This window comes from Capra hircus, chromosome 17 (genome assembly GCF_001704415.2).
Source record: "Capra hircus breed San Clemente chromosome 17, ASM170441v1, whole genome shotgun sequence".
In the NCBI taxonomy this organism is placed as follows: Eukaryota; Metazoa; Chordata; class Mammalia; order Artiodactyla; family Bovidae; genus Capra; species Capra hircus.
Genome location: NC_030824.1, coordinates 33,096,497 through 33,112,961, shown reverse-complemented (window position 1 = coordinate 33,112,961; position 16,465 = coordinate 33,096,497).

The window sequence follows — 16,465 nt, the reverse complement described above, 5'->3', positions numbered from 1 at the left end:
AAAAGCCTCTTGATGAAAGTGAAAGGGGAGAGCGAAAAAGTTGGCTTAAAGCTCAACATTCAGAAAACGAAGATCATGGCATCTGGTCCCATCACTTCATGGGAAATAGATGGGGAAACAGTGGAAACAGTGTCAGACTTTATATTTTTGGGCTCCAAAATCACTGTAGATGGTGATTGCCGCCATGAAATTAAAAGATGCTTACTCCTTGGAAGGAAAGTTATGACCAACCTAGATAGCATATTGAAAAGCAGAGATATTACCTTGCCAACGAAGATCAGTCTTTAGGCAAGGCTGTGGTTTTTCCAGTGGTCATGTATGGATGTGAGAGTTGGACTGTGAAGAAAGCTGAGTGCCAAAGAACTGATGCTTTGAACTGTGGTGTTGGAGAAGACTCTTGAGAGTCCCTTGGACTGTAAGGAGATCCAACCAGTCCATCCTAAAGGGGATCAGTCCTGGGTGTTCATTGGAAGGTCTGATGCTGCAGCCGAAACTCCAATACTTTGGACACCTCATGCGAAGAGTTGACTCATTGGAAAAACCCTGATCCTGAGAGATTGGGGGCAGGACAAAAAGGGGACAACCGAGGATGAGATGGCTGAAAGGCATCACCGATTCGAAGGACATGAGTTTGAGTGAACTCCGGGAGATGGTGATGGACAAGGAGGCCTGGCATGCTGCAATTCATGGGGTTGCAAAGAGTGGGACACGACTGAACGATTTAACTGAACTGAACTGAACTAACTGAGCCTGAGAAATGCTATTCAGCTTTTTTTAAAGTCAATTCTCTAATGAACAGTTTTGTCCAAGGAAAATTTCCTTAGGTGAAATTTGCTAGGGCTGTGATAAAAAAGAGCTATACTCTGCGGAGCTTAAACAAAAGAAATGTATTGCCTCAAATTCTGGAGGCTGGATCCAATGTCAAGATGACAGCAGATTTGGTTTCATTCTGAGGTCTCTCTTTTTAACTCATAGGTGGCTATCTCTCCCCACGTGTTTACTTGATCTAATCTTTGTGTATGTCTATATACTAATCTCAGCCATATTGGATTAGGGACCACATTAGTGTTCTCATTTAACTATAATCATCTTTTTAAATAATATATTTCCAAATTCAAGTACATCCTGGAGTTTAAGGAACTAGGGGTTAAGACTTCAACATATGAATTTTGGGTGACACATTTGAGACTATAACACCACCAAAGGCCCAAATTACTTTAGTGAAATTATTCCATTTTGAGAGATATTCATACGAACCAGGTTTATCATTGGTACATGTGAGAAGCTGAGTTTTTCTTGGAGTAGAAGATTTAGATTTAGAGAGCTCCATGATAGATAATAGTGGTGGATTAAAAGTTTTGCCTGGGCACTGAAAATTAAATGTTACATCTTATTCCCACCCCCAACCCCATTTAACTGTTGACTTCCTCTGAATTCAGACAGACCAAATCATCAGCAACCTCTGGAGGGCAGAAAACCAGAGACCTCTGGATCAAAGTAACCCATCAGGACAAAAAAAAAGAAAAAGAAACAAGAGAAATTACATATGGTTTCATTAATGACCAAAAGCAAATGTGTCCAAATGAATGTAAGTCTAGTGAGAAGAGCAAATTCAGTGATCTTGGACATCCACTCAGGAAGACTTGTAAGTAAGGTCTATCTTTGTGTTATATTTGATTAATTTTCTTTGTATGACAAATACTTTTAGAAAGCACATCACAAAATGGAAGAACAAAAGTGAGCAAAAAGGAAAGAGGAGACATTTTCTGTTTCCACTGAGGATGCCAAAAATGATGGTAACCAGTAATATAATTCTGATAAACAGAGAAATTCAGACCTCTCTGTCTACACACACACACACACACACACACAAAGTGGAGTTTAGAACTGGTGCTGACTTACACATAAATGAAGTCTCAAACAAGCTGTGAGAAGGAAGTCAAAGGGTCCCTTTAGGCAGATCACACTTGCTTGAACACTAAGTCCATGTGAACTTGGTATCTTGGTGTACCTTCCAAGAAAACTGTAGAAATACAGAATGATCTCCTTAACAAACACAATCTTTTTATTCAGAGCTTGCCATAGCTAGAGAGTTGACCACTATCTCTTGCACTTTTGAAACACTTGAAAGCAGGCAGGAGAGTAGAAACACTTTACACTAGCAAAAAAGGGAAAATATCAGGTTTGCCATGAATGGAGGTTGTTGGCATGGAGAAAATGGAGGAAAACTAAGTAGACATTCCACATCCTACATGACTGCCTTAAGGATAAATTTGTTTTCTCATGTTGGTCCTGAACTGGAAATGTGGGCAAACACAAGGAGGCTTGGAGTCATTAACCAGGTTCTAACCATTTGGGGATAATTACTGCAGAGTTTATGTTTGCCTCCTGGATTCCTACAGGAATGGCAAAGGTTGCTACAAAGCTGTGGAGTTTGTGATTGACTTCTCAGGCTGGGTCCTCAAGACACTGTGGGTCAGAGTTCTACTGGCATATGTTCTCGGCCACTATCTGTCTGTATATTCAGTTTCTTCCATATCATAGAGGATACGTATTATATAAATACATCTATCCATCTATCTACATATCCATACACACACAATCTTACATCCAGCTCCACTGGGGAGATTAATATTAATATAAACAAGTAACAGAAAAGTATAATTCTAAATTATACAGAATATTCAAGGAAAATTATAGGAGCATTAGTGAGAATAAATTTTGAGATATGTTTGTGTGTGTGGATTGAAAAAGTCAGGTAAGACTTTGCTGAACTATTGAACAAAAAGAAAGCAGTGTTTAATCTAGTTAAAAGGAAGAAAGGAGAGGATATTTCCTAGTAGTGAAAGGATACATGAACAAGGACATCCAGATGGTAAAATATAATTTAGTGTAGAAAATAACATCAGAGAAATGTGTTTAAATATAAAAAGAAGCAAGAAAATGTATGGACAAGTGGGCAGCAGTTCAGTTCAGTCGCTCAGTCATGTCCGACTTTTTGTGACCCCATGAATCGCAGCACGCCAGGCCTCCCTGTCCATCACCATCTCCCGGAGTTCACTCAGACTCACGTCCATCGAGTCCATGATGCCATCGAGCCATCTCATCCTCTGTCGTCCCCTTTTCCTCCTGCCCCCAATCCCTCCCAGCATCAGAGTCTTTTCCAATGAGTCAACTATTTGCATGAGGTGGCCAAAGTACTGGAGCTTCAACTTTAGCATCATTCCTTCCAAAGAAATCCCAGGGTTGATCTCCTTCAGAAAGGACTGTTTGGATCTCCTTGCAGTCCAAGGGATTCTCAAGAGTCTTCTCCAACACCACAGTTCAAAAGCATCAATTCTTCGGCGCACAGCCTTCTTCACAGTCCACCTCTCACATCCATACATGACCACAGGAAAAACCATAGCCTTGACTAGAGTAATGTCTCTGCTTTTGAATATGCTATCTAGGTTGGTCATAACTTTTCTTCCAAGGAGTAAGCATCTTTTAATTTCATGGCTGCAGTCACCATCTGCAGTGATTCTGCAGCCCAGAAAAATAAAGTCTGACACAGTTTCCACTGTTTCCCCATCTATCTCCCATGAAGTGATGCGACCAGATGCCATGATCTTCATTTTATGAATGTTGAGCTTTAAGCCAACTCTTTCACTCTCCTCTTTCACTTTCATCAAGAGGTTTTTTAGCTCCTCTTCACTTTCTGTCATAAGGGTGGTGTCATCTGCATAGCTGAGATTATTGAGATTTCTCCCAGCAATCTTGATTCCAGCTTGTGTTGCTTCCAACCCAGCGTTTCTCATTATGTACTCTGCATATAAGTTAAATAAGCAGGGTGACAATATACAGCCTTGACATACTCCTTTTCCTATTTGAAACCAGTCTGTTGTTCCATGTTCAGTTCTAACTGTTGCTTCCTGACCTGCATACAGATTTCTCAAGAGGCAAGTTAGGTGGTCTGGTATTCCCATCTCTTTCAGAATTTTCCACAGTTTATTGTGATCCACAGAGTCAAAGGCTTTGGCATAGTCAATAAAGCAGAAATAGATGTTTTTCTGGAACTCTCTTGCTTTTTCCATGATCCAGCAGATGTTAGCAATTTGATCTCTGGTTCCTCTGCCTTTTCTAAAACCAGCTTGAACATCAGGTAGTTCATGGTTCACATATTGCTGAAGCCTGACTTGAACAGCAGCTACACTGACTTATCTAGTAAAGGAGCTTATGATTTGATCCTAATACGATGGAATGCTATTGAGATTTTTAAATGGAATAGTGGGACTTAATCTCAAATTCTTTTAAATGAATTGCCTGGAAGACCTTGGAGGATGAATTTCACTGGGTTAGTCTACAATCAGAGAAGGCAGCTTTTAAATTAGTATAAGGATACTTATGTGATAAGTGCCTGAAATGTGGCAGTGAAAGGTAATATGGATGAAAGTAGGACAAAAAATCACAAATCAATTAAAAGTAAAACAAACAGACTTTGTGATTCAGAGTGAAGAGGGAGAGGGCAGGGTTAAGCTATACTTCATGACTGAAAGTTCAGATCTCTGACACAGATGGAGAGTGAGGGACAATGGATTAAGTTAAAATGCCATTTAACATTGACTATGTTGATGTTCTATGAGAGAGCCAGGAAGATAGTTCCAATAGATATTTTCATATAATCTCAAATTAAAAGAAGATTCAAAGGAAGATACTGTGAGTGTGCAGGAGAAACTGGCAACATTAAGGAGTTAGTGAGAGTAAGTAAAGTAGAAATGACATTAGGCATTTCTGCACATGTTTATATAAAATTATTTCCTTCCTCCAAAATTGGACTTACCACAGCTCTGGATTTTTAGGAGGTTATTTAGATGCCTGGTTTATATTATCCTGTTGGTATTTTGACAGGAGGGGTTTTAATATCATATTTACCATTCTAATTTCAGTGCCTAGCATAGCTCTAGAATTTTTGAAAAACTTGATATTTTAAAGTAAATCAATGAACAAAGAAATTGATGAGAATATAATCTTGAGGCAAGCACACATTTAAAGGATATAGGGAGAAAGATAGATACATGAAAGTGATTATGAAAGAAAGAATGAGAAAATGAAAAGAATCAGGAAAGAGTGGTATCAAGGAAGGTAATGGAAGAGAGAATTTAAAGAGGAAAGTAATGGACACTACTCTGCAGCTCAGATGGAACAGAAAGTCTCAGTAAGTGAGGGTGAAAATCAGTCAGCTTTGGCAACAGGATGTTAGCAGATAACAGCTAAAAGTATTTCCACAGAGTGAAAAAGGCAAAATCAGAATTCAGTGGATTGGAATGGATAGTAAATGGAAGAGAAAATTAAGACAGAGATTGTTATCTATTCTTTCAAGAATATGAAGAAGTACAGACTCTAGAGGATTATTATAAAATATTATATTTTAATTACAGTTTTGAATCTGAAAAATTTGCACATGTTTTTAAGAAACTACAACAAAGAGTAACCTGGTTTTGAAGGAAGAAAACCTTAGGAAGCAGATATGAATTTGTTGTTAATCACTCAATCGTGTCAGACTCTTTGTGAGCCCATGAACTGCAACCCTCCAGGCTCCTCTGTTCATGGTATTTCTCAGACAAGAATAATGGAGTGGGTTGTCATTTCCTTCTCCAAGGGGTCTTTCTGACCCAGGAATAGAACTCACATTTCCTGCATTGGCAGGTGGATTCTTTACCGTTGAGCCACCCAGGAAGCCCATCCTTCTATTAGGTAATAATTAATTTGTGTTTTCTGACCTATCACAGGTTATTTAAAGGACATTATTTATATTAGAGAACAGTTTTTTTTAAAGCTATTGATTCTTCAAATAAGTTCCCTTGAAAACTGTCTTTCCTGAAATGTTTTACCAAATGTAAACTGATTGAGTTTTCATAGTTAATATATGTACTTAAGAAATAAATATGCTTATTCTTTTGTTATTAACTTTTCTATGTATGTAACTTGGCAGATAACACTTGAGATGTAAAAACTCATTTGAAAGCTTTGTATTTCATAAAATAATTCTTAAAACTTTAGTTGTGATTACAGCAACATATATACCCTCAAGAATTTTCCTCTTTGATACCACTCTGGCTACTTGACAATGAAGAGCATATACTACTTAGTGGCAAATAGTGTCTATGCAAGCCATTTAGCACCACATTAAACTTACAGTTTCCCTTACATGACACAGTCTTAAGTGGAAACTTATCTCACTCTAAAAGACTAAAGAAAAAAAGAAAACCTTTGCATAAATGAATTCATGGTCAAAAATAAAATAATGATAATGAGTAGGCAATTCTATTCTTAATAATAATGACATTATGACCTTTGGAAATTTTATTCTCTGATGGTTTTGCTTTTGCTAATGCTAATTTATAACTCATAAAATGCATTGGATAAAAAAGAGTGAGAACATGTTTCAAGGATTAGTATAAATGCAAAAAATCCAATTGTCTTTGATGTTAATGCTACTAATTAGACTCAGAAACCAAAGATATATCAGTGTGAAAATTCAAGCACTTATATTAAATGATAATCAAGAAACTTTTAAATGTGAAAAGAAATGATGACTTTATCATGTATATATAAAGGGATTTGAAAGCTGTAAAGTATTATATAGGATTTTTTAAGCTTATGATTATTAGACTTGAGAAAATAAGTATAATAGACTATGAGATAAAATTTTTTCATAAGAAGAAAGATAAGGAACAGAAAGAAGATATAATAGTGATTTAACTTGCTCACTGCACAGCATGTGGAGTGATTAGTGAAGGACAAAATATAAATGGTGGGAAATAGTAGGGTTAACAACCTGGAAATATCAAAGCATCAAAACTAAAAAGGGAGATGTGTCTATTCAAAATGTGAATCTATTATTCAGATATTAGAAAGGTCAATTTTGTGGGTGTTTTGATGTCATAGTAGTTTCATTTGAACACTAAAAATGGAGAAGAAAACCACATAGAAAAATGTGAAGACCTCTGTGTGAGTGTGTGTGTGTGTGTGTGTGTGTGTGCACATGCACATGTGTGTGCATTTAGTCAATCAAGCATGTCCAACATTTTATGACCCCATGGACTGTAGCCCACCAGGGTCTCCTGTTCATGGGACTCTCCAGGTGAGAATACTGGAGTGGGTTGACATTTCCTTCTACAGGGGGTCTTCTCAAACCTGGGATTGAACTTCGATAGCCTGATGTTCTTTAGCTAATTGTTATTTGTACAGAGAAAAATCTTTATTTTTATATCACATGTAGAACAATTTTTAGAGACTTTATATAGTATACAAAAGATATGAAAAGGAGGAGAAGCATTTTATTGTGCTTTACCTCAAACTATGAGATTTTCACAGGGGCTTGTTTTCCTGAGAATGCCCTATGTTTTCAGTATGTGAATTAAAGACTTGGCCCCCAGTTGAGAGAAATATAATAAATCAATAATTGTAGGCTTTCTACTGGAAATGAGACTTACAAGTGCATTTTATAAAATAATTGATTATTAAGAACACAGTGAAGAATAGAAGCTTAATAAGCTGTTGTGTTCAAATCAACTGTTGGTGAGGAGTTTAATAGAATGAGAAAGCTGTTGATTCTCATAAGTATGCTGCAGTTATTCTTTCAGTTCTGATTAGTCCTACCTTATTAGTGTTGTATAGTTCTGAGTGTTCAAACTTTCATCTTTGCAGTCTCTCATGACACATACCAACAAAATTTTCACCAGAGGGTTTTAGGTAAAAAAAAAAAAAAAGACAAGATCTTCAATAGTAAATACTATAAATACAGTGAAATGCATGGAGCTTATTCACTGCCTGACATCATATAATGCCATAGACACACAAAATCAATGTTTGCATTATATTGTCATTGATCTAAAATTATTTGTATTCTCTTTACATTATCAAGAGCCATTGGAACTGTTTTCTAAGTCATGACCAGTTGCCTTTCTTTCAAAATAGATAATGCTTTAGAATAAAAATATTCAACACTTTAATAACCTGTATTTCACTGTGTAATCTGTTTTAATTGTGGTATAGTTGCTTTGCAATCATGTGTTAGTTTCTGCTGCACAGCAGCATGAATCAGCTATATGTATCTGTATATCCCCTCCCTCTTGAATCGCCTGACCCTCCAATCCTAGCCACCCATCTCCTCACGACGCAGTCCCATCACAGAGCCCTAAACTGAGCTCCCCAAGCTGAGCTACTATACAACACATTGCCACTAGCTATCTATTTTACAGATAGCAGTGTGTATATGTTTTTTTTCAATCTTCCCATTTGTTTGACTCACCCTGTCCCTTGACATGTCCACATCAATAACCTATATCTGTGCCTCTATTCCTGCCCTGCAAATAGATTATCTGCATCATTTTTCTAGATTCCACATGCATACATCAATATACAATGTTTATTTTTTTCTTTCTGACTTACTTCACTCTGTATGACAGACTAGTTTAATCCATTTCTCTACAAATGACCTAAGTTCATTTATTTTCATAGCTGAGTAATATTCCATTCATACAGGTACCACATCTTCTTTATCCACTCATCTGTTGATGGATACTTAGCTTTCTTCCATGTAATTTAATGGACAAAAATTTGTTTCCTGGTGGCTCAGAGGTTAAAACATCTGCCTCCAATGCGGGAGACCCGGGTTCGATCCCTGGGTCAGGAAGATCCCCTGGAGAAGGAAATGGCAATTCACTCCAGTATTCTTGCCTGGAGAATCCCAAGGACAGAAAAGCCTAGTCGGTTACAGCCCACGGGGTCGCAAAGAGTCAGACACGACTGAGCAACTTCACCTTCACCTTTCCAAGGTTAATATCCTTGTAGTATTTTCCCCTTATTTCTAAGAGGAACATGCTTGCAGAAATTTTTATAGATTGCTTACCATTTTTTCCCCCTAAAACATCATTACCTTCAAGTTCTAAGTAAGGACTTAGAAGTCAAGAAGTCAGAACTTAGAAGTCAGGAAGTCAGGACTTCCCTGGTTATCCAGTGGTTGAGAATCCACGTGCTAATGGAGGTGACATCAATTCTATCCCTGAACTGGGAAGACCCTACACGTCATGGGGCAGCTAAGCCTGTGTGCCACAACTACTGAGCCCATGGGCTGCAACTACTGAAGCCCATATGCCCCAGAGCCTGTGCACAGCAACAAAAGAAGCCTCAACAATGAGAAGCCCATGCACTGCAAAGGGAGAGAAGCCCCCATATGCTGTAACCAGAGAAAGTCTATGTGCTGCAACAAAGACCCAGTGTAGCCAAAAATAAATTAAAAAAATAAAAATTATATTAAAAATCTTTTAAGATGTCAAAGAAGTGCAACACAGATCAAGGACCTAAGAACCAAAATATCAATATCATTACATAAATACTGTAAGAAATAATTTATTTTAAGAGAGTGATATGATCGTGTAAACTATCATAATATTGTATACATTTAAGTATAACTTTAAGGAACTGTCCAAAACTTATGAAATCAGTGGATATTTACTCATTAGCTAAAAATAATCAATAATAATAAAAAGGTATAAAGACGTTCTATCTAAGCTTTGCTGATTTCAATGGAAATTATTCCATATAACAGAAAATAAGTACCAAGTAAATCATTGGGGTTTAGCTTTTAAATACCATGAGAGATGGATTTGAAAACGCAAGCAAAATTCAGTCAGGAATGGATTAATCCAGAATTGGAAAAATCAGTGACTCTTCAGTTGTCAAACAGAAGAGACAACAATCAAGGTCAAATATTTGCAATGTAGGTACACCGGAGATATTGTTACTGAACTTGAGTGAGCCTGATCACTGCTCAAAAGAAACAATACTTGAGAGACAAGTGTTGGTTAGAAAGCAAAGTTTGCTTTAATCAGGAAATCATAAACCTGGGGAGTAGGCAGACTCATGTTCTAAATAAACCTTGAAGATTCTGCTTGGCCATGATGGTTTTTAAAGGGAAAAGTGGGAGAGAATTTCAGTGAATTACTGGGGTAAGAGATTAGGTTCTGCATCGTTTTCTACTGTGTGCAGACTGCCTGACTCCTCATGGTCTTTCTTCAGATCCTACTTTGCCCAAGTGATTTGCTTGCAAGAGCGCTAGGAAGGCTGCTGGGGGTGGATAATTAGTAATTATTCAGCTACTTAAGTATTCATTTTTACTTCTCTAATCTAGAAAAAGAATCAACAGGCTAGGGAAAGCGTTGTGTGTATTCAGTAGAGCATAATTCAGAAGTTAGGTTAAATTGCCTAGTGACCTCCTTTCTGTAATTAGGTTCTCTTAGATTAGGGGAACAAGAATGGGCAAACAGGAAAGCTGCAAAAGAGTTGCTTGTACAGAACTGATCATGTTTGACTTCTTTTTAAATCTATTTTGAGCTACCTCTTAGCTCTACCAACTTAAAAGCAGTAGCACTTTTATGGTTCTACTGTTTTTGTTTGTGTGAATTAATCTACCACTACCCAAAATTGTAAACAAATTCTTTAGAATTTGCTTTTATTGTTTTGAACTAAGCAATTATTCAAATTCACATGTACATTTATGTTACCAATTAATACTGCCAAAGTTTATTTGTATTCCTGCTTGCTTAAGTAAAATCTCCTATTTTAATGGTGTTTTAAAAACTGTCATTTCCATTCACCAATATTGTTAATATTTTGAAGTTGTGATTTATTCTGTGATATCAAATATTTGATGAATCAAAGAAAATAGGTTCATTTTATTTAGCTAATTTCTTGTAATGATGAAAGTAATGACTTTCAAGATTTTTACGTATCAGAGCTGAAACTGAAACCCTTCACACTAAACTGTAAATGTATTTTTAAGTTTAATTTTACAAAAATTAATAAATAAGTGCATATCAATGGATAGGCAAACATATAGAAATATTTGAAAACTTTGTACTTCTAAATTACCTTCCAGTTATTTCATGATACCATAAACTTGCCTTTTTAGTCAAACAAATTGACATACATAATTTTTTCTTCTGAGATATGTATATTTTGAATTAAGGTAATTATAAAGTACCCTTAGGCAAATCAAATTTTCTTTTATTAAATAATATCTCTAAAATGCTCATATTTTATTTCAGATTAGATACATTTTATGGTCATTTATATTACTTGTAAGTTTGCCATCATCCTGATTTTATGTTTTTTTAAGAACTGCTTTATACACTTTTCCTAAAGGAGATAATATATTTCATACACAGCCCTCTAGTATCTTTCTAAAATGGATATATAATCTTTTTATCAACAAATATGTGATTATTTTTATAGTTAATTTTTTCTATCTAGGACTCATTGGAAAAGACCCTAATTCTGGGAAAGATTGAAGGCAGGAGGAGAAGGGGACAACAGAGGATGAGATGCTTGGATGGCATCACCAACTAGATGGACATGAGTTTAAGCAAGCTCCAAGTGTTGGTGATGGACAGGGAAATTTGGCATGCTGCAGTCCATGGGGTCTCAAAGAGTCAGACATGACTGAGTGACTGAATTGAGGAATGAAAAACCTGTATACAAAGATTTATTGAAAAAATACCTCTTGATTTTACAAAAAACATTGAAAAGTTGATAAAAATGAAAGCATAGTATTATTTTTTAAAAACCTATGTTATTTCCGTGATTTTTAATTTTATATCAGCTCAATCCAGACACCATATGGTGTCTTAGGTTGCCAAGAAAGAAATGAGAAAATATGAAATAAGAAAATATGATAAGAAATGGATATTCCACAGTTGCTTTCTTATACAGATGTTTTCCATCCTCCCTAAAGCAATCATGTGGTTCCATAGTAAGGAGAAAAATGTATAGACAGTGTTGAGAGATGCTAAATTTAAAACAAAAGTAGTCAACATTCAAAAGAGTGATTTTTCTTCTAAAACCTTTTTTTTTAAAATATTTTGTTTCTAAATAAAATTTTTTATTGAAACAATCATAATAAAACATAGAAATAAATATGACTCACATACAACTTTGGGAAATTTCTCCACTTAAAAAAAAAATCTTTAATTTTGAACTAACTATTTAATCTCTTTTCCATACCTCCACAGTCACAGGTTTAGCATCATTTAGATGATAGAAATAAATTTCAGTAAATTGATAGCTTTTACTCTTGGTAAAATCAAAGAATAGATATACATGCCTTTTTAGGATGCAAATATTCACACTATTCCTTTAAATTTGGGACATCCTTCTGTCTGTTTACAAATTGATTTATTATTTTAACAAAAATAATAAAGTTCTAATAGCACAAATGAGAAACAACCTGATTTCCATCAGCATGCTAATGGATAGACAGTTGCTATAGCCTCATAATGTCATAGTAGTCAACAACTGTAAGAGAAAAATGTTCAGATGCAACCTCATGACTCAGTATTAAGATCATTAACTTAGTAAAATAAATCTTCTCTGGTGGCTCAGATGGTAAGGAATCTGCCTGTAATGTGGGAGACTGGATTTGATCCCTGGGTTGGGAACGTCCCCTGAAGAAGGAAATGGCAACCAAATCCAGTATTCTTGCCTGGAGAATTCCATGGACAGGGGAACTTGATGGGCTAGAGTCCATGGGGTTGCAAAGAGTCAGACACAAGTGAAAAAGCCATTTACTAAAAAGTAGATACTGTATGAATTCACTTATATAAAAATCTTAAAAAAGCAAAGGTAATCAATCTGTAGTAAGAAAATCTAGATTGATGGATGTCTAAGTCCTGGGATTGAAATGATTGTTAGTTGGTAAGTAGTATGAGGGAAACATTTGGAATACAGGAAATTCCTATATCTTGATTGTGGTAACAAATATATCAGTGCATAAATTTCTAAAGATTCTCAAAAAATTCATTGAAAATGGGGGTAGATTACTATATACAAAATAGACTTCAATAACATAAATACATAGAATAATATGAATTAGTCTATAAAGATTTTAATTGTTGCATTGAGTTGTTAAACTTTTAAATCATCCAACAATAAATATATATATGTTCTCCCCTAAAGTTTCAGACTAATCATTGAACTGATAAAAACATAATTATTACTATTATTTTTATATTCTTAATAATGCTAACAGCTAAATAAAAGATAGAAGTAAAACAGGAGCAAGTCACAATGAAAATAGATAAAATATTCTAAACTGTAATTTATTAGAGAAAAATACAGATAGTTCAGTTCAGTCACTCACTGTGTCTGACTGCTTGTGACCCCATGGACTACAGTATGCCAGGCCTTCTTGTACATCAGCAAATCCCAGAGTTTGCTCAAACTTACATTAATTGAGTAGGTGATGCCATCCAACCATCTCCTACTCTGTCGTCCCCTTCTCCTACCACCTTCAATCTTTCCCAGCATCAGGGTATTTACAAAAAAGTCAGTTCTTTGCAACAGGTGGCCAAAGTATTGGAGTTTTGGCTTGAGCATCAGTACGTCCAATGAATATTCAGGACTGATTTCCTTTAGGATGACTGGTTGGATCTCCTGGCTGTCCAAGGGACTCTCAGGAGTCTTCTCCAACATGACAGTTCAAAAGCATCAATTCTTCAGTGCTCAGCTTTCTTTATACTCTGACTCTCATATCCATATATAACCACTGGAAAACCATGGCTTTGACTAGATGGAACTTTTTTAGCAAGGTAATGTCACTGTTTTAATATGCTGTCTAGGTTGGTCATAACTTTTCTTTCAAGGAGCAAGCATCTTTTCATTTCATGGCTGCAGTCACCATCTGCAGTGATTTTGGAGCCCCCAAAAGTGAGGTCTGACACTGTTTCCACTCTTTCCCCATCTATTTTACATGAAATGAAGGGACCAGATGCCATGATCTTAATTTTCTGAATGTTGAGCTTGAAACCAACTTTTTCACTCTCCTCTTTCACTTTCATCAAGAGGCTCTTCAGTTCTTCTTTATTTTTGCCATAAGGCTGGTGTCATCTGCATATCTGAGGTTATTGATGTGTCCCCCGGGAATCTTGATTCCCTGGGATTTCTTTGGAAGGAATGATGCTGAAGCTGAAACTCCAGTACTTTGGCCACCTCATGCAAAGAGTTGACTCATTGGAAAAGACTCTGATGCTGGGAGGGATTGGGGGCAGGAGGAGAAGGGGACAATAGAGGATGAGATGGCTGGATGGAATCACTGACTCGCTGGACGTGAGTCTGAGTGAACTCCGGGAGTAGGTGATGGACAGGGAGGCCTGGTGTGCTGCGATTCATGGAGTCACAGAGTCAGACACTACTGAGCGACTGAACTGAACTGAACTGATGCTGGGAAGAATGACGACAGGTGGAGAAGAGGATGACAGAGGATAAGATGGCTGGATTGCATCAACAACTTGATTGTCATGAGTCTGAGCAATCTCTGGGAGTTGATGATGGACAGGGAATCCTGGCGTGCTGTAGTCCATGGGGTCACAAAGAGTCAGACAGGACTGAGCTGAATCTTCATTGACTGTATCTCCAAATGCCAGTTACACTTTTTCAAATTACAGTTCTGTCTCTTAAAATGTTTGAATTTTATTGTTTCTATTTTTTAAACTTAATCACTTTTAAAGTAATAATGCCCATTATATCCAGGGTATAGAGAAATAGATAATCACATTAAAATGTTATATAAGGTTGCTAAACCATGAGTACTGCTTGGCAGTGTATCTTAAATGTGAATATACTCATTGACAGTCTTCTAAATGTTTATACAAAGCATTAAAATATGCCAATTAACCACAAAATAGTTTTAAAAACTCAACACTAGTAAAATGACACTGCACATCAAAAGCACAACAATTTCTGAAGGATGTAAATCACATTTTATATTTGATTTCCACAATCATTCAGTATAATGTAGTGGAGGAATGTTGTTTATTAGTCTGCAGATTGGTCATATTTTATAGTATTTGTGTGTACACATGGAACTATATTGCATGCATTTATAGAAGATGTATAAATCGTGTGAAGCCTTGAAAAAAAAGTGGAAACTGGATATCCTTTCCTTCTGTTTTTCTTAGTGGCAAAGCTTAAAGTTTCCCACCATTAAATATGATTTAACTGTAGACTTTTGCAAATATTCTTTAGAAAATTGAGGAAGTTCTCCTTTTTAGTTACTGAAAGTACTTCTTCTTTTATCATGACTGGTATTGAGTTTTGTCAAAGGCTTTTCTTGTATTTTTTAATAGTATCATTTGATTTTTTTTCTTCTTTAGCTTATAAAATATGACGGATTGCATTAGTGAGTTTTGAATTTTAAACTAGCCTTGTATAACAAAGATAAATCCTACTTGGTTGTGGTGGGTCTTTTTATATACTGTTGGACATAAATCAGATCCCTTATGATTATACAGTGGAAGTGAGAAATAGATTTAAGGGCCTAGATCTGATAGATAGAGTGCCTGATGAACTATGGAATGAAGTTCGTGACATTGTTCAGGAGACAGGGATCAAGACCATGCCCATGGAAAAGAAATGCAAAAAAGCAAAATGGCTGTCTGGGGAGCCCTTACAAAAAGCTGTGAAGAGAAGAGAGGCAAAAAGCAAAGGAGAAAAGGAAAGATATAGTCATCTAAATGCAGAGTTCCAAAGAATAGCAAGAAGAGATAAGAAAGCCTTCTTCAGCGATCAATGCAAAGAAATAGAGGAAAACAACAGAATGGGAAAGACTAGAGATCTCTTCAAGAAAATTAGAGATACCAAGGGAACATTTCATACAAAGATGGGCTTGATAAAGGACAGAAATGGTATGGACCTATAAGAAGCAGAAGATATTAAGAAGAGGTGGCAAGAATACACAGAAGAATTGTACAAAAAACATCTTCACTACCCAGATAGTCATGATGAGGTGATCGCTAATCTAGAGCCAGACATCTTGGAATGTGAAGTCAAGTGAGCCTTAGAAAGCATCACTATGAACAAAGCTAGTGGAGGTGATGGAATTCCAGTTGAGCTATTTCAAATCTTGAAAGATGATGCTGTGAAAGTGCTGCACTCAATATGCCAGAAAGTTTGGAAAAATCAGCAGTGGCCATAGGACTGGAAAAGGTCAGTTTTCATTCCAATTCCAAAGAAAGGCAAGGCCAAAGAATGCTCAAACTACCACAAAATTGCACTCATCTCACACGCTAGTAAAAAGTAATGCTCAAAATTCTCCAAGCCAGGCTTCAGCAATATGTGAACCGTGAACTTCTTGATATTCAAGCTGGTTTTAGAAAAGGCAGAGGAACCAGAGATCAAATTGCCAACACCCGCTAGATCATGGAAAAAGCAAGAGAGTTCCAAAAAAACATCTATTTCTGCTTTATTGACTATGCCAAAGCCACTGACTCTGTGGATCACAATGAAATGTGGAAAGTCCTGAAAAAGATGGGAATACCGGACCACCTGATCTACCTCTTGAGACATCTGTATGCAGGTCAGGAAGCAACAGTTAGAACTGGACATGGAACAACAGACTGGTTCCAAATAGGAAAAGGAGTGCATCAGG